Source organism: Pan paniscus, chromosome 11 (genome assembly GCF_029289425.2).
Source record: "Pan paniscus chromosome 11, NHGRI_mPanPan1-v2.0_pri, whole genome shotgun sequence".
Classification (NCBI taxonomy): domain Eukaryota; kingdom Metazoa; phylum Chordata; class Mammalia; order Primates; family Hominidae; genus Pan; species Pan paniscus.
In genome coordinates, this window is record NC_073260.2 from 81,196,447 (window position 1) to 81,215,329 (window position 18,883).

General features: G+C 36.6%; 1 long non-coding RNA gene across 1 annotated transcript in view; it reads left to right on the forward strand.

Annotated features, from left to right (window-relative positions):
- Nucleotides 1–793: 793 nt before the first annotated feature.
- The window catches only part of LOC134728543 (uncharacterized), a 747,936-nt gene continuing 729,846 nt past the window's right edge, over nt 794–18,883 (forward strand). Inside the window, exon 1 of the long non-coding RNA XR_010109059.1 lies at nt 794–1,434. This is a non-coding gene — a long non-coding RNA (uncharacterized LOC134728543). The remainder of the gene's footprint in view (nt 1,435–18,883) is intronic.

Here is an 18,883-nt window from a genome sequence, read left to right on the forward strand (position 1 = left end):
TTTTGTTCCTTCTCATATGTCCTGCACCTGATACCATCACTTAATAATTTGTTGATTGAATGATTAGAGGTTTCATGGAGATATGCTAAGGAACTGAAAAAAAAAAGTTATTCAGTAACTTATTAGGAAGAAGGGCACTTTTGGCCTAAAATGAAAATAATTCTATTTATACTCATCTGTTAAACTCCACAGTTATCTTCAGTAAAAAACAGAAAATAATATTAGAATATCAGCTGATTATCAATAATCAACTGATAAAATTCCTCCCTCCGTTTTCAGTGAGGCTAGAAAAATTAAAGGGATCAACCAAGTTCCCACAATTGTCATGCAACAGATCTGGGACTTTAATCTGGGTTTTAAGAGTATCAGATCTTAGATCATCTTTCTACACCGTGACATTATGTGAGGATTACCTGAAGGCAGTGATTCTGTGTTTTACACTCAAGGCTTCAGACACCAAGGTGAAATTACATCACCCTAGATAAAGATCTTAACCTTGGAGAGAGTTATTTAAGCAAATCAAGATAATCAAATGAGGCAGATGTTAGTTGGCATCACATTTCAGGAAAAAATAACTTGAGTTGGCTGAGTCCTAAAGCTTATCCTTGTCTCTTGCATGAAAATGTTGCATGAAAATGTGTTGGGGCTTTGACATGTGTGGCAACCAATCCTCAAAAGAGTGAGTCACACCTCCTCCTACTCTGCAACTGTCAGTACTGGCTTCCGGCAAAAGGTTGGAAACACTGCAGTCACGTGGCTTGGCTTGCTGGGAGAGAAGAGGCCATGAGCCAGGAGAAGGCAGCACTAGAGGAAAGTCAGGATGAATATGGGACAAAATGAGTGTAAAAATGGAGCCCCCAGAGAAGGGGTCTGAGCATTGGATATAGAATCTAAAAAGGAATGAGGCTAATCTGGAGCATTTTATAAGATCCACCAGCTTCAGTTCCTGCACAGAGGAACGGGAGATACAATTTTGAAGATGCTGAGATAAAGGATTTCTGAGTGGGTTGCATTATAAGGGCTGTTAAGAGAGACTATAAGGGCTGATAAGGGAGACGATAAGGGAGAATGGGTCAGGCAAACAGGCTCCAGGCTCCTTGAGATACAAGATAGAGCTTCTCTTAGGGAATAGCGCTTAGGTTAGGCTTTCACTGGAGGGTACCTTGGGAGTGCCTGGCTATCCCTCTGCCAGCCAGAGGCAGTGAATTCATTTTACTCTTGCTGTGGGGCATACTGTTAGGCTACTGCTGCCAGGTTTCTCACTGGTTCTAAACTAGGATTGTGGCAGGGGTATTCATGCTAAACAGCTGAGATAGGGCTCGGGTATTATGGGAACTGACTAGCTCAAATAAGAGTCTTGGAATATTTTGGAGTGAGGGAGGCTTCCATGACTTCTGATTTGTGAGGTCCTCTGAGTTGTGATCTTCAAGGAAGGTAAGAGTTTTTGAAAATATAAAAGCTGTGTGCAAAGAAAGTATATATATATATATATATATATATATATACACACACACACACACACACACACACACACACACATACCCCCCCCACGCAGAGGAGCAAGTAGTAATAGCAGGTTAATTGACATGAAGTATGGGTGGGGCTAATGGAAGAGGAGTAAACAACCAAAAGGCAGCCACTATTCATATGCAGAGTAAACTGCGTTCTGACTCAGGCAGGAGCATGTATTCCTGAGAATAAGTGGTACAAACATATGACTTCCCATATGGAGAAGGAGCCAGAATTATGAGACCGGATACATAATGTGTAAGTAATAATTCATCTCATTTGTATAGACTTTTAGTGTTTGAAATTGCTTTCAAATGCTTTTTTTGTTTTTCCTTGTACAAAACATGTGAACAGGTATTATTTTATTCTTATTTCACAGATGAGGACATTGAGCCTCAGAGTCTCATATAATTGCTCAGTCATGCAAATAGTGAATCAGGGACTAACCTCAGATCTTCTGATCCCCAATTCTGACTTTTTCTTCCTAGATTATATGGCTTAATTCCCGTGAAGTATGTGCATTGCTCTAGATGATCTTGGTGAGGTCCATGGCTCTCTTGGTCACCACTGTGTCCACAGTGCCTAGTCTGATGCCCCTGGCATGCAGTAGGCACTCAGTAAATATATTTAAGGGAAGAGTAAACAAAAAATGGGTTAATAAAAATAGATGATGTTTAGTGATGACATGAATTTTATAATGGTGTATTAGACATTTACCCCAGTAAACTCCACTTCTAGATATAGTGCCTTTTTACTTACACCAGTGTTGACTACTTGACTCTCTCCTTCTCAATTACAATGAGAAAGATAACACAAGGATGGGTATGGGAAATTAATTCAGAGTTCAACTAGTAACTAAGTAAAATTTTGGATTAAACACTGCTCCATATTAAGCCAGATCATGGATCAGCATCATCCATCCTACATTAAATACTGCTGGTATAGCACACCTACCCAGCCCATAATATTTTTGTTGTTTTCTTCTTGCCCTCATCCTCTTTCCCAGTGAAAGAGAGTGATAGCTTTTACTAATACCTTTCCCCTACTTTGTTTGTACTGAGTATTCCTTAATATTATTGTATAATAATATGTGTATTTTTGGCATTTTTAAAGTTGTTCTAACAGTATTGAAATCTCCTTGGGAAAAGGCAGGCTGTTTCATACTTTTTCCATTTCTCCTATAATGCTGAGTGCATTGCTAAGTATTTAATTGACACTTAGTAAGTACTTGCTGATGGAGTAATTTTCTGAAAAGAAAGTCAATATTCTCCTTAATTTTGCTCTTGTCTGTCACTGCATAGTAAAAGTTGTACATGTCATACAAGTATGACTTTGCTTGTCACAGAAAAAAATCTGGTTTTGGTATCAGACACAACTAGGTTTTCATCCTTCCCCAGCATTTAAATAGCTGTGAGACTTTTGGTAAATTTTATAATGCTTGACACCTCAGCGTTATCACCTCTGAATGAGAATAAATGATTTTTATCTCATAAGATTATCATAATTATCTGAGCAAAGAACTCTCTATAATGCTATATAACATATAGCAGGCAATTCCTCTTCCTTCTGTCTGTCTTTAAATAATATTCCATGGGAAAGGCCAGTTTTAACCTTAGCTCCCACATTTATGAGATGTATAATTCTGGACAAATGACTCAACCTCTCCAAATTCAGATTTCTGCAAAATGAGATGAATAGAGAGGATCAAACATAATGAGAATCAATTTTGTGAACTATAAATTTGTATACAAATGAAAGCTATTTATTGCCATCCGTGGTTTTATTGACCATGATAAGGCACTAAGAAAGGAGATTGTGTTTTTAATTTTCTTTCTTTTTTCAGTAGAAGAAACTTGCCCAGTGACTTAAAGGTTGTCCAGACTAACCTAATTTTAGGAGACCTGGCCTCATAGTAGAGTATTATCCTTTATCTCTTGATCACAACAGTCTAATTATGATGGAATACTAGTTGATATATACATTATTCAATAGAAATGTTAAACATAATTTTCTTCAGTTTGCAGCTAATGCCAGCCTTTTTGCCATTAGATATACTATTAATCTATTGATACCATTCTAGAACCACTTTTTCTCTCCCCCTCACCGTATTTTCTAAAAATGACTTTTTATAGTTGATCATAGTAATAGACATATTATAAAAGCTAACAGACATCAAACACATTATCAAACACATGCATTTGTAAGCTTTAACTTCAGGAATGGAATGAGCAACACTTAGAACAGTCATAGCAAACATGGAAAGAAGGTGAATACACAATGCATGTTTCTTAAGGCGTTACATGTAAGGCTTGTCGATGATGCAAATGTAAGGTTAGTATTAGGATTAACTCTCTTTCTGAACTACAGTGGCAACGTGACTATTTGGCTTCCATTCATTGAACTTCCAGAACCTCCTTAGTAAGATTTATCTTTTCACATGGGAGCATTAATCAAGACAAATTCCATCACAACTGTTGTCACACATTTCTTGCCATGTGCTATGTAGTTAGTTTACCCGGAGCCTACTTCAAAGGGCTGTAATTTCAGTATTTCATCATTTCAGCATTTCATCTGTCATTCTGGCAATATTTGATGCCTCTTTTATCCTTCAGTTTTTTTCTCCATATGAACTATTAATATATATGAAAATGCATGTGTCTCTCTTAGGCTCTCATTACCATCTTGCCTGCTCTGCTAGTTTTGCATGCATACTGCAGTAAATTCGGAGTGGATGGTCTAAGTAAGTTATGGGAAAGCCAAATGTGATTGGACAGATTCATAAAATGTAGTCAGATCATACGTTACTGAATATATATTTCTTTCTTCTTTCTCTAAACCTACACACTAGGCAGCGTGGCTGCATATATACATGGTCCGGGAACAAGTCTTGGCCACACATAAACAAGCTGATGAAGTCCGGGAGTCACATAGCACTTACCAGACATTGAGTTGCAGCTCATGAATCAGCTAGAGTTAACTATAAATAAACGGCCATGGGCTCATTACTGAACTGGTTATGGGCTTTTCCAGTGATTGGTTTTTAATCTAAAAATAGGGACCAGTGGGCTGTTTCAAATATTTCGTGTCAAGGGAGCAAATGCCCATAATCAGCTGCTCCATTTTTTTCCTTCTTGAATCAGGACTCATTGTTAATACATAATGGCTAGGGAGAATGGTTGGCTACAGGATTTCTAGGTTGTAATTTCACCTCAGATGCCACAGAAGAAAACCTATGTGACCCTATATTTCTGATTTGTCATCCCTGTGTTCCTGTTTACTAATTTTCTGAAATGAATTTAAAATCATGTCATAAAATTAATCTCAGCTGATTAGCTGGTTGGTTTACTTTCTGGGCGCCCATTGCATTTTTCATCATTCTTAATTTCTTCTTTCTTGTGCAATGTTATTTGTCAGAACTCTTTTGGTTGCAAGGGGACAGAAATACAATTTGAATTGGTTTAAGCAAAAAGATAACTGATTGACTTACATGCTTCCTGACCTTATGGTGCTTTAACCAAGAACACGGTTTTGAAGAGCAGACATGTGACCTTTCTTTCTTGCTACAAAGGAGAATTTTACTTATTCTTCTTGAAATTTCCCTTTTCTAGACTCTGCCAGGTCTTCTGGTGGGTTTTCCAGAGCTTTTATCCCAGAATACCCAGGGTGTCTAAGCCCTTCATATGAAAGCTTTCAGCCAGAAAAAACAGATGGCAGTGGGAGAAAGATTTTCCTTGCTTCCTTCTGTGGGAGGAAACGAACCGTCCTTCCATGTTATATCAAAGGCCTTGTTGGGCTTAACTCAGTTAAGCTTGTTAGGCATGGTCTGCAAGGGACTAAAATGTGGTACTTCTCTCCCCGCCCCTGCCTTTTAAAAAAATGACATAATCAGAATTCTAAAGGATATGCCAGTTCTATAAGACTATGTTGTTAGACTTGATTTTACACCTCTCAGAATTTTGTTTCCTGCTTACTTCGTTTCCAGGACAATTCTAAAAGCCCCTGATGTATATCATTTGATGAAAACAGTAATTTTGGTGACTGATATATATTTATACTCCCTATTACCCTCTTCTCTTCCCATATTATTTTCAGATTCTGTCACAATATTATCTGGTTTATGATGACAGATTGACAGATGGAAAACATGCCACATGGTTATCTTCTTTGGGCTCAGCATCCTTTGCCAGCAAAGAAAAGGCCTTTGCCTCCTTCCTACAGCTACCAGTGTTAAGATGTCCCCAACAACTGCCCTCTCATTGTCTTTTTGGTCAGGGATCACCATATGTATCCCCAACCTGGGAATCCTTCTAGTATTGATGGCTCCTTATAGCCATTGTTTTCTACTCACCCTTTAGCCTACAGTTGCTTCAGGTTTGGTCTTCTCTATATCAGAGACCAGATGGTCTCAGGTGGGATTTGCTTAATTTCCAGGTTCCTTGTGTAACAGGGTCTTTAAATTAATTGAAGAAAGGAATCAGATTTATCTGGGAGATGTCTAATGAACTGGTGGGGCAGACTGCCAGGAAATTATTTAGATGGACCAATTTGCACCTGAGTTCCCATTTTGTTTGTTTGTTTTCTTGGCTAGAGGAGGCTGGAGAAGTATATACTTGAGATGGGAGTAGGGAATGAGGGAATGAGGATTATAGCACAAGTCTGTTTTTTTCAAATTAACCTCTGGGTCTGGCCACATCAATATTTATTTGTCTGAGCATCTCAAAGAGAACAGAATATATGTGAAAGCTGAGGAAGCCCTTTTCTTAGAGGTTCTGTGAAATGCATGGGCACATACTTCACTACTTTAATCCTCTTGTGGTAAATGGTGTCAGAAAGTGGGGAAGAAGCACAGCCTTCCCACTTCTGCATAAATGGCAAGGCTGTGTCAGAGCATTGAGGTTTCTGGGGAGAATTAGTATCGTTTTTGTCTTAAGGTTTTGCAGGCAGCTTTGCAAACAACAGGAGGCTATACCTTTCCACAACCATAGACATAGTTATATTGAGCTGCTGCTGTACTGAATTTAATAAATGCCTCATGTTATTTCTCCAGCTGCAATCATTGAAAGGGGTTAGAATGGAAAGAGCATGGTGGAACCCACTTGGTAATAGGGAGGACTGTTCATGAACTCCTGTAAAACACACCTGAGGGACTCCTAGGAATTACTGTGTAAGACTTGAGATCCTATGTGAGCAATCTGAGCTAATAGTCAGTGAAATGAGGTATTATTTTTAATTGAGCTGCAGTTATATTTGATGAGGCCTGGCCAGTTTACTCTTGCAAAGAGTTTGACTTCATGGTTCTCTTAAAGAGATATTTTAAGAATTGATATAAATATCTTGAGGGGAAAGACTTTAAGTAAATGTGGAATTACTGTTGTCACCTTATTTCTTAGATAAATTTTGTGATACACCAAAGGCATATATATCTCAAATACATAAATATACATGTGTACACACATATGTATGTATACATGTATATATACATATACATGCTTATGTGTATGTATACATGTGTACATATAAGTAAATATACATATGTATATATGTAGAGAGAGAGAAGGATGGAGAAGAAGAATGACAGAGAGACAGTTCATTTTAAAGAATGGTTGACCATAGAATGATGCCAAATGCAGACTATTTTAATGTACTTTCATTGCTTTATTTACTATTTCTTAGAGACACATAATTTACATAATCACAGATGTTTGGAAATACTGCTATTTACTGAGACTTGCATTGTAGTCAACTTTTTTATTTTCCATAAAGGAAATAAGCTATGGGTGCCCCAAGAAATATTCTCTATTTCTCTAATAAGTAGGAATGCTTGGTGAGGTGAACCACATATGTACGATCTTCACATGACTGGGTTTTGGGTAAGAGGAGCTTATTTTTACTATTTTCCCACTGAGCTGAGGTAAGGTGATTGTTTCTAACATCTACCTGAATCCTTTCCTTTTTTAGGGGAAAACCATTAATAAAAAACTGATGGCATCAGTATACTCCATAGCTTCATTTGCTGTATCCAGTTGAGAATATTTAATTCTACTCACTAGAAGTGCTTGATTTGTTTTTCTAAACAAATCTGTACTAACCCATCTAGTAGCAGCTCCTTCCAACACATTCTTGGGTTCCCATTTAGTCTGCATATTAACTAAGTCACATTTGAAGCCTGACTGATGTTGTACAATCTTAGCATGTCATCTTCATTATTTATTTACTATGGAAGGTCCATGAGAACATGATATTTTTTCTGTGGTTGCCTGGAGTTTGTGTTTGGACACAGTTAACTTGTTTCTACTTCATTGGCTGTGACTTACATTTATGTAAAATTTTTTGGTCAAATATTTTAAAGATTTATATAAACACAGCCAAGACAAAGCCTTCCTTTCTCGAAGAACATCCTTTAGGAATAGTAATATTTATGCTTTAGCGTATTCTCTTCTCTTCCTTGGTAGTATGCTGACAACCATGAGAAATGTGTTTTCTTTAGAGGGATCAGATGTCATTATTCTCAAGTCATTAGAGCCACCTCCTGCAGAAATTTGGCTCCTTTGCTTACCTTGAATTTCCCATTGATATTTCATTTAACTATAACTAGGTCAAGCAAAGCTGACTGGGTCTAGACAGGACTTCATTTTTTTCCCTTTTTTGGCATACCTACTTTACAAGTAGGTTATTTTCAACCCTTCTCTTGTCTCTTTAAGCCTTAAGATCATATGTATCTTTTAAGAGATGTAAAAACAAATAGGAAGAATGAAAAAGATATATACTTAGTGAAGTTTGGAATCTATTCAGAAATGGAGAGCTTGACACAAGAAACCAAAACCAGTCTTCGTATATTAAGAGATTTTTGCCCATGATAAAATGTGACTTCCTGTTTACAAACCTAATCCAAGTTCTTGAAAATTTACTTGGTTATTGAGGTCTTGCCAAACTGTTTTTTAGGTAATGTAACTTCAAGTAGTTAAAAAATATGGTCACAGAAAGTCTTATTTAAATATAGAACTGGAATATTGAAATATTTTTTGATGAGGCCGGGCATGGTGGCTCATGCCTGTAATCCCACTTTGGGAGGCCAAGGTGGGCGGGTCACCCGAGATCAGGAGTTTGAGACCAGCCTGGCCAACATGGTGAAACCCTATCTCTACTAAAAATACAAAAATTAGCCAGGCATGGTGGTGCACGCCTGTAGTCCCAGCTACTCTGGAAGCTGAGGCATGAGAATCACTTGAACCTGGGAGGTGGAGGTTGCAGTGAGCTGAGATCTCGCCAGTACACTCCAGCCTGGGTGACAGAGTGAGACCCCATCTTAAAAAAAAAGAAAAAAAAAAGAAATATTTCTTGATGAAATATAATTAAACAAAAAGTCGCTTCTATGACATACTCAAAACAAATAGGGCACATGTGTTTAACATTCTATATAGAAACCCTATGTTTAATGTAAAAAATTGCAAATAAATACTTTAAAAGGTATGTGATTGTCAATATCCATAAATTGACAAGTTTGGTTTTCCTGTGGAATTTTTATATTCGTAGGCTGGAGTGATCACAGGGAAACCACATCCAACTGACCTTTGGAAAATAGTATACCTAAGCATTTTACAGAAGACAGATGACCTTCTGGGGGCAAGCAAAGGGCTCCTGGAATGTTGGGAGAGGTCAGTCTGTCAGGATAATCAGGTGCATAGAGACATAAGTGTACTAACATCTGAGGGTCTGATTACCTTTGTACAGTTTCATACTTTTTAACCAGCTGGAATGAATTTCTGTTTATGGGGCAGAGAGTGGGGCCCAAGATTAGCCAAGGCCATGGTAGGAGCAGTGGGAGTGAGGATGGGTGAGATTTTGCAGGCTCTTACTAGGAAGAAAATCTACTTTCTGCTTTAACCTTTTCTTACCCTGCCCCATTCACATCTTTTTCCTTTAATCTATTTAGCCTTTTCAAAACTCTGGTAAACAGACTCATACGTTAAATAAAGATGGTATATTTTCCACTTCTAGAAGAAACATGTTATAAAAAAATGACATTGCAGATAGTTTAAAAAGTAACTATTGGAATATGACTTAAGTCAGTATAAATTCTTTTTATACAAACATATTTATTGAGATATAATTCATATACCATAACATTAACCCATTTAAAGTATACAATTCAGTGGGTTTTTTTAGCATATTCACAGGGCTGTATAACAATCACCTAAGTATAATTTTAGAATATTTTCAACTTATTTTCCCTAAAGAAATTCTGTACTTATTAGCAGTCACTCTCCATTCCCTCATCTCCTCCCCACCATCCTTAAGCTACCATTAATCTACTTTCTGTCTCTATAGATTTGCTTATTCTGGGCATTTCGTATATATAAATGGAATCATATAATTTGTAGCCTTTGGTGATGACTGGCTTCTTTGATTTAGTACAATTTTCCAGTTTAATCCCGGTTGTAGCACATATTAGTACTTCATTTTTTTTTTGCCAAATAATATTCCATTGTATGATATACCATATCTTGTTTACTCATTCGTCAGTTGTTGGACATTGGGTTGTTTCCTTCTTTTGGCTATTGTGAATAGTGTTGCCGTAAACTTTCATGTATAAATTTTCATTTGAACATCTGGTTTTAATTCTAACATCACCTGTGTTTGTAAATAAAGTCTTATTGTAACACAGCCACACCCTTAGGCATGTAGTTCTCCACTCTTTGTTCTAAATAAATCAGTCCCGTCAAGCAGAGTTGTAGAGCATTTTGCCCCTATTGTCTGCCTTTGTACATGGTCAGAACCCCTGAGCTGCTGCACTAGGTATAAGGACAGGGACTTGCTTGTCCACAGTGACCCTTTCCCCACTACCGTATCTGTGTGCGAGGGGAGGTGGCAACCACTGTTATTTTTACATAGAATCTCCATTTTATGAGTGAGCTGTGGTGTGGTGGTTGAGGCCCCAGTTTTCTTGGCCTCTTGCTCCTGGGGTAGAGCTTCCGCCCTAAGAGTAGGGGCTAGTTGAGAAAGGGACCTGCTCCTCTTGACTGTACCAGCCAAAGAAGAATTTCTGAAACATGGGGCTAAGGGATATGAGAAACACTAGCAGCCTGCATGGGATGGAACTATAGCCCTAGACTGGAAGCTAGGGGAGAGGGCACATAATGAGTGAGTCCTGGCTCAAAACCAACAGACTCTTGCAGTTCTTACTGAGATTTAGTATATTTTCTTCAATGAATATTTCTCTGTTTGCTTATGCCCCTGGGACAATTTGCAGAAACTTTCAGGAATTACTTTTTAGAATTTTCACTAGTTAAATTGTTTTTTTGCTGAGGAGTGGGTCTCCTGAGCTAATTCACCATTGTGGATTCTCTGCCTCCTCCATTCACATTTAAGTTCAAATATTTGAGTAACGCTGATAAAATGAAACTTACACATTTCATTCATCATTGCTTTTTGGATTTTAAAAGAGTCTCTCTTTTTATTTTTTTCACATTTTTTGATGCATGCAGCCCAAGGGTTTGTTATTTTAAAAAATTGATTCATTTATCTTAAACATTTTTCTAGCTGTTTTGAGGAATAACTGACAAAGAAAAATTGTATGTACTTAAGGAATGCAATGTAATGTTTTGATTATATCTACATTGTGAAATGATAAACCCTATCAAGCTAATTAACATATCTATCGCCTCACATAGTTATTTTGTGTATGTGTGGTGAGAACATTAAGATCTACTCTCTTAGAAAATTTTAACTGTTTAATACAGTATTATTGACTGTAGTCACCATGCTGTACATTAGATTTCTAGAACTTAACACATCCTGCATACTTGATACTTTGTACCCTTTGACCAATTTCTCTCTATTTCCCCAACCCCCAAGTCTGGCAACCAATATTCTACCCTCTGCTTCTATGAGTTCAACTTTGTTAGATTCCACATGTAAGTGAGATCATGCAGTATTTGTCTTTCTGTGCTTGGCTTATTTCACTTAGCACAATGCTCTCCAGATTCATTCATGTTGTTGCAGATGGCACAGTTTTTAAAGGTGGAATAATATTTTGTTGTTTGTATATACATTTTCTTTATTCACCCATCTACAGACACTTGGATAGTTTCCATATCTTGGCCATTATGAATAATGCTGCAATAAACATAGAGTGTAGATATCTCTTTGACATACTGATTTCATTTCCTTTGGATATATACCCAGAAGCAAGATTGCTGGATCCTATGGTAGTTCTATTTGTAGTATTTTGAGGAGTCTCTATACTGTTTTCCATAAGGGCTATACCAATTTACCTTATCATCAATAGTGTATAAGGGCTTCTTTTTCTTTACATCCTTGCCAACACTTGTCATCTTTTATATTTTTGATAATACCCATTCTAAAGGGTATTAATTATCACCTTAGATGTGAGGTGACACTGCACTGTGGTATTCATTTGCATTTCTCTGTTGATTAGTGGTGATGAGCATTTTTTATATACCTATTGACCATTTGTACGTCTTCTTTTGAGAAATGTCCATTCAGGCCCTTTGCTCATTTTAAAATCAAGTTGTTTTCTTGCTATTGAGTTATTTGAATTCTTTATGTATTTGTGATATTAACCTCTTATCAAATGTGTGGTTTCCAAGTATTTTTTCCCATTTTATAGGTCGTCTCTTCATTCTGTTGATTGTTACCTTTGCTGTGCAGAAGCCTTTTAGTTTGATGCAATCTCATTTGCCTATTTTTGCTTTAGTTGCCCATGCTTTTGGGGTCATATCAAAAGAATCAATGCCAAGACCAGTGTCAAAATATTTTTACATATGTTTTCTTCTAGTGGTTTTACAGTTTCAGGTCTAATGTTTTAATATATTTTGAAATCAGATAGTGTGATACCTCTAGCTTTCCTTTTCTTGCTTAAGATGGCTTTGTTGATTCTGGGTCTTTTGTGATTTCATATCAATTTTAGGATTTTTTTCTATTTCTGTGAAAAATGCCATTGGGATTTTGATAGGGATTGCGTTGAATCTGTGGATCACTTTAGATAATATGGACATTTTAACAGTATTGATTCTTTCAATCCATGAACATGGATAACTTTCCATTTATTTGTCTTCTTCAATTTCTTTAATCAATATCTTATAGTTTTCAAGGTATAGATCTTTCACCTCCTTGGTTATATTTATTCCTAAGTGTTTTATTTTTTGATGCTATTAATAAATGTGATATATTGGGATATATCACAATATATAAATGGGATATTTTCTTAATTTCTTTTTGGGATAGTTTATTTTTAGTGTATAGAAATGCAACTGATTTTTGTATGCTAACTTTGTATCTTACTGAATTTATTAGTTCTAACAGTTTTTGTGTGGAGTCTTTAGGGTTTTCTGTATATAAGGTCATGTCATCTGCAAACAGAGACCGTTTTACTTCTTCTTTTCCAAGTTAGAGTTCCTTTTGTTTCTTTTCCTTCTCTGATTCTCTCATTAGTACTTTTAGTACTATGTTGAATAAGGGTGTTGAGAGCAGGTGGGCATCCTTGTCTTATTCCTGATCTTAGAGGAAAAGCTTTGAGCTTTTCACTGTGGAGCATGATATTAGTTGTGGATTTGTCATATATGACCTTTATTATGTTGAAGTACCTTCTTTCTATACCTAATTTGTTGTGAGTTTTTTTTTCATAAAAAGATTTTGGATTTTGTTAAATGTCTTTTCTGCATCTATTGACATGGTCATGTCATTATTGTGGTATATCACATTTATTAATTTGTGTACGTCGAACCATCTTTGTATCCCAAGGATAAACTCCACTTGATCATGATATATGATCCTTTAATTGTGCTGTTGAATTTAACTTGCTAGTATTTTGTTAAAGATTTTTGCATCTGAGTTCATGAAGGATATTGGCCTGTATTTGTCTATTCTTGTAGTGTCTTTGCCTGGCACTGGTGTCAGGGTAATGCAGGCCTCATAAAATGAGTTTGGAAGTATTCCCTACTACTCAGTTTTTGGAAGAGATTGAGAAATATTGGTGTCAATTATTCTTTAAATGTTTGCTTGAATTCAGTTGTGAAGCCATCAGGCCCTAGGCTTTTCATTGTTGGGAGGTATTTTTTATTGATTCAGTCTCCTTACTTGTTATTGGTCTGTTCAGATTTTCTATTTCTTTGTTATTCAGCCTTGGTAAGTTGTATGTTTCTTTTCTTTTCTTTTTTTTTTTTTTTTTTTTGAGATGGAGTCTCTTTCTGTCACCCAGGCTGGAGTGCAGTGGCACGATCTCGGCTCACTGCAAGCTCTGCCTACCGGGTTCACGCCATTCTCCTGCCTCAGCCTCCTGAGTAGCTGGGACTACAGGCACATGCCACCACGCCTGGCTAACTTTTTGTATTTTTAGTAGAGATGGGGTTTCACTGTGTTAGCCAGGATGGTCTTGATCTCCTGACCTTGTGATCTGCCTGCCTCGGCCTCCCAAAGTGCTAGGATTACAGGTGTGAGCCATTGTGCCTGGCAATAAGTTGTATGTTTCTATGAATTTATTCATTTCTTCTAAATTAACCACTTTATTGGCATATAATTGTTTTAGTAGTCTGTTACACTCTTTTGTATTTCTGTATGTCAGTTACAATGCCTTCTCTTTCATTTATTTATTTATTTAAGATGGAGTCTCACTCTTGTCACCCAGGCTGGAGTGCCTTGGCATGATCTTGGCTCACTGCAATCTCTGCCTCCCAGGTTCAAGAGATTCTCCTTGAACCTCTGGAGTAGCTGAGATTACAGGTAGGCACTACTATGCCTGGCTACTTTTTTTTGTATTTTTAGTAGAGACAGGGTTTTGCCATGTTGGCCAGTTTGGTCTCAAACTGCTGACCTCAAGTGATCTGCCCCTCTTGGCCTCCCAAAGTGCTGGGATTACAGGCATGAGCCACTGTGCCGGACCTCCTCTTTCATTTATAATTTTGAGTCCTTTCTCTTTTATCTTAGTTTAGCTAGAGGTTGTCTCAATTTTGTTTGTATTTTCAAAAAGATCAAGTCTTAGTTTCATTAATCTTTTCTATTTTTCTAGTCTCTGTTTCTGCTCTTTTCTTTTATTATTTCCTTCCTTCTATAAACTTTGGGCTCAGTTTTTTCCTCTTCTTCTTGTTACCTGGAGAGTATAGTTAGGCTGTTTATTTGAGATCTCTCTTTTTTCTCAATGTAGATACTTATTATTATAAATTTCCCTCTTAGAACTGTTTTTGCTGGATCTCCTAAGTTCGGTATCTTGTGTTTCCATTTTTATTTGTTTCAAAATATTTTTCCTTATTTCTTTTTTTGATTTTTCATTTGATCTACTGGTTGTTTAGAAGTTTGTTTAATTTTCACATTTTGTGAAATTTTCCAATTTTACTACTGTTATTGATTTCTAAATTGCATACCGTTGTGGTTGGGAAAGATACTTGATATGATTTCAATTTTCTTAAATTTGTTAAGAATTGTTTTGTGGGGTAACATATAACCTATCCTGGAGAATGACTCATGTATGCTTGAAAAGAATGTGTATTCTGTTGTTGTTGGATGCAATGTTTAGCATATATCGTTTAGGATCATTTAGTCTGTAGTGTTCAAGTCTGCTGTTTCCTTACTGATTTTTTTGCTTGGGCAATCTATCCATTGTTGAAAGTGGGATATTGAAGTTTCCTACTATTATTGTATTCCTGCCTATGTATCCCTTCAGTTTTATTAATATTTGCTTTATTTACCTAGGTGGTTTGATGTTGGGTGCATATATGTTTATTATTGTTACATCTTCTGGATGAATTGACCCCTTTATCATTGTATAATGGCCTTCTTTGTTTGTTGTGACAGTTTTTGACTTAAAGTTTATTTTGCATATTAAGTATAGTTACCCTGGCTCTCTTTTGGTTACCATTTGCATTTTTCCCATTTCTTCACTTTTATCCTATGCATGTCATTAATACTAATGTGAATCTGTTGTAGACTCTCATTAGTTGAATCTTTTCATTTTTTTAACCATTCAATCACTTTATGTCTTTTAATTGGAGAATTTAATTGATTTACATTTAAAGTAATTATCGATAGGTAAAGACCTGCCGTTGCCATTTTGTTAATTGTTTTCTGACTATTTTGTAGATTCTTTGTGCCTTTCTTCCTATCTTGCTGTTTTCTTTTGTGATTTGACAGTTTTTTATAGTGTTATGATTTGATACCTTTCTCTTTGCTTTTAGTGTACCTACTGTAGATATTTTCTTTGTGGTTACCATGAATTGTACATAAAACAACTCATAGTTATAACAGTCTATTTTAAGCTGATAACAACTTCAACTGCATATGAAATCTCTACACTAACTTTTTCTCTCCCTGCATTTTATATTATTGATATCACAATTTACAATCTTTTTTTTTTTTTTTTTTTTGACGGAGTCTTTCTCTGTCACCCAGGAGGGAGTGCAGTGGCTCAATCTTGGCTCATTGCAAGCTCCGCCTCCCAGGTTCATGCCATTCTCCTGCCTCAGCCTCCTGAGTAGCTGGGACTACAGGCACCCACCACCACGCCCGGCTAATTTTTTGTATTTTTAGTAGAGATGGGGTTTCACTGTGTTATCCGGGATGGTCTTGATCTCCTGACCTCATGATCCACCCGCCTCAGCCTCCCAAAGTGCTGGGATTACAGGCGTGAGCCACCGCGCCTGGCCCAATTTACATCTTTTTATACTGTGTATTGCTTAACAAATTTTTGTAGCTGTAGTTATTTTAATATTTTTGTCTTTTAACCTTTATCCTAAAGTTAAAAGTGATTTAGGCACCACCCTTAAAATATTAGAGTATTCTGAATTTGACTATATTCTTACCTTTTTTTTTCTTTTGAGACAAGGTCTGTTCTGCTGTCCAGGCTGGAGTATAATGATGTGATCACAGCTCACTCCAGCCTCCAGCTCCTAGGCTCAAGCAATACTTCTGCCTCAGCCTCCTGAGTAGCTAGTACTACTGGTACACATTATATGGCCCAGATAAGTTTTAAATCTTTTTTGTAGAGACCGGATCTTGCTTTGTTGCTCAGGCTGGTCTTGAAGTCCTAGCTTGAAGCAGTTCTCCCGCCTCAGCTTCTCAAAGTGCTGGGATTATACACATGAGCCACTGTACCTGGTCTATATTTTTACCTTTACAGATAATTTTGTACTTTCGTATGTTTTCATGTTGTTAGTATTCTTTCATTTCACCTTGAAGGACTCCTTTTAGCATTTCTTTAAGGCATTTTGAAACCACAATTCCTTAAGGACCCCTGTTTTTATGGATCTGAGTGTCTGTTCTTAAGCAGTCAATCAGCATTCTAAAAGGCTGAGCAAGTAATGTTTTCTCTGGTCTTACATTTGAGATTATTGTCCATTTATTTTACTGCACTAGAATTAGACATCTGCCAATGATCCTATTTTAGAATAAATATTATATCTCTTAGTACTTTTTACCCTTCTAATGAATACTTTCAAAATGTTTTATAAAAAGATGAGCCCATTTTATCCTTAAATGTGAGCTTTTTTAAAGAGATAAAGCTGCCCATGAACTTTGGGGAAGATTTGCAGATACCCGTGGTTAGTTTTGCCAGTGACTACAGAAGTGTTCTGGAGTTTCCCTCAGTTCTTGGATTGAGAGGGGTTTAGGATTACAGAAGGTAATAGAAAAGGTAGTAGATGGAATTTTAGCAATTTTTGTTCTGGTTGTGTTACTGTACTCTCTCTATTGTCTTTCTCCAACCTGGGAATGTCTATTTATTGAATAATTTCTATGTTCAAGATAGTCCATCCATATATATGTGCATCCTAGTATACTATTTTATTTATTTAATCCTGAAAGTTAGCCAGGGAGGGAGGTGTTGCTTTTGCATTAAGAGAAGTTAGCTTGAGCATAGCCACACAGAGCACAAGTAGCAAAGCTATTTAAACTCGATGTCTTATTCCAAGTTGATGCTCTTTTCATTGTACTGCAGAGCATGAATGTGGGAGACAGTAACATCTGTAGGATGTAGGAGAGACAAATAGGAGGAGAAAGACTGCACAGGTTTTAGGAAATGAGGGCAAGGTAAGGTAAGCATGAGGCAGAGGAGACAGGGTCTTCCTTTTTTTTTTCTTTTTGACATAAAATGTACCCCACTTAGGCTCCAAAATTTTAGTTTTCTAAATTCCCTGTAAGCAAATATTTAAATAGTTTACTAATACTTATATTTCTTTAGGTTAGGAAGATTAGGAAAATTTACCAGACTTAGGCTGGGCGCGGTAGCATAAGTAAAATATACTATCTACCTCATTGTGTTGTTTGAAGATTAATATATGTAGATATATATATAAAGAAATTTGAGTTATTGCATGTATAGAAATGAATGGTGCCTGGCACACTGTAAGTACTCAATAAATATTAACTATTATTTAAAATTAGAAAATTTGAATGGAACTTATTAATTTTCAACATCTGGAATTACCCACAAGGTATAGATGACTTAATTGTAGTTATAGAATGAAATTAAAATGTTAACAGTCTTATGAAAATGCATCTATCAGAAGCTGGGAGGCAAAAGAGGAAAGGACAGGTGGAAAAAAGAGTGGGAGTTTAACATAAAGTAGGGAGTCAAGAGATATGGTCTAAAATTAAAAAATAAGAAACAGGTTATATGAAAATGTATATATTTATAAAGGAAACAAATGAGAAATCATAATAGTATTATCAAAAAATTAGGAAGATGGGGAGAAATCAAGGTGGGAAATGCAGTAAAGGAGCTCAATCCTCATATCATCTGTTATCTGTCACACTAGGAAGAATACATGTACAAATAAATTTTCAAGGTAAAAACTCAAGAATTTTTGGTCTATACATGTTTACTTAGAGATATAACAAGAAACATATAGGTTGCTTCTGCAGACAGGCTAGGATGGGAAAAGGTGAAACAATGAAATTTCTTTTATTATATTAGTTCTGTTACCTATTTACACATGACTTTAATAACTTTTCTTTTTTATAAAAGTAAGAGACAAAAAGATTCCCCAAACCAACTGTACTTTAGGTCAAAAATATAGTGTTTTTCAAAAACTAAGTCTGGTAAATTTTCTTTTCTTTTTTCTTTTTTTTTTTTTTTTTTTGAGCTAGAGTCTCCCTCTGTTGCCCAGACTGGAGTGCAATGGCGCGATCTTAGCTCACTGCCACCTCCACCTCCCAGGTTCAAGCGATTTTCCTGCCTCAGCCTCCTGAGTAGCTGGGATTACAGGCGTGCGCCACCATGCCCGGCTAGTTTTTTTTTTAAGTTTTAGTGGAGACGGGGTTTCAGCATGTTGGTCAGCTGGTCTCGAACTCCTGGCCTCGCGTTGGCTTCCCAAAGTGCTAGGATTACAGGCATGAGCCACAGCGCCCGGCCGACAGCAACCAT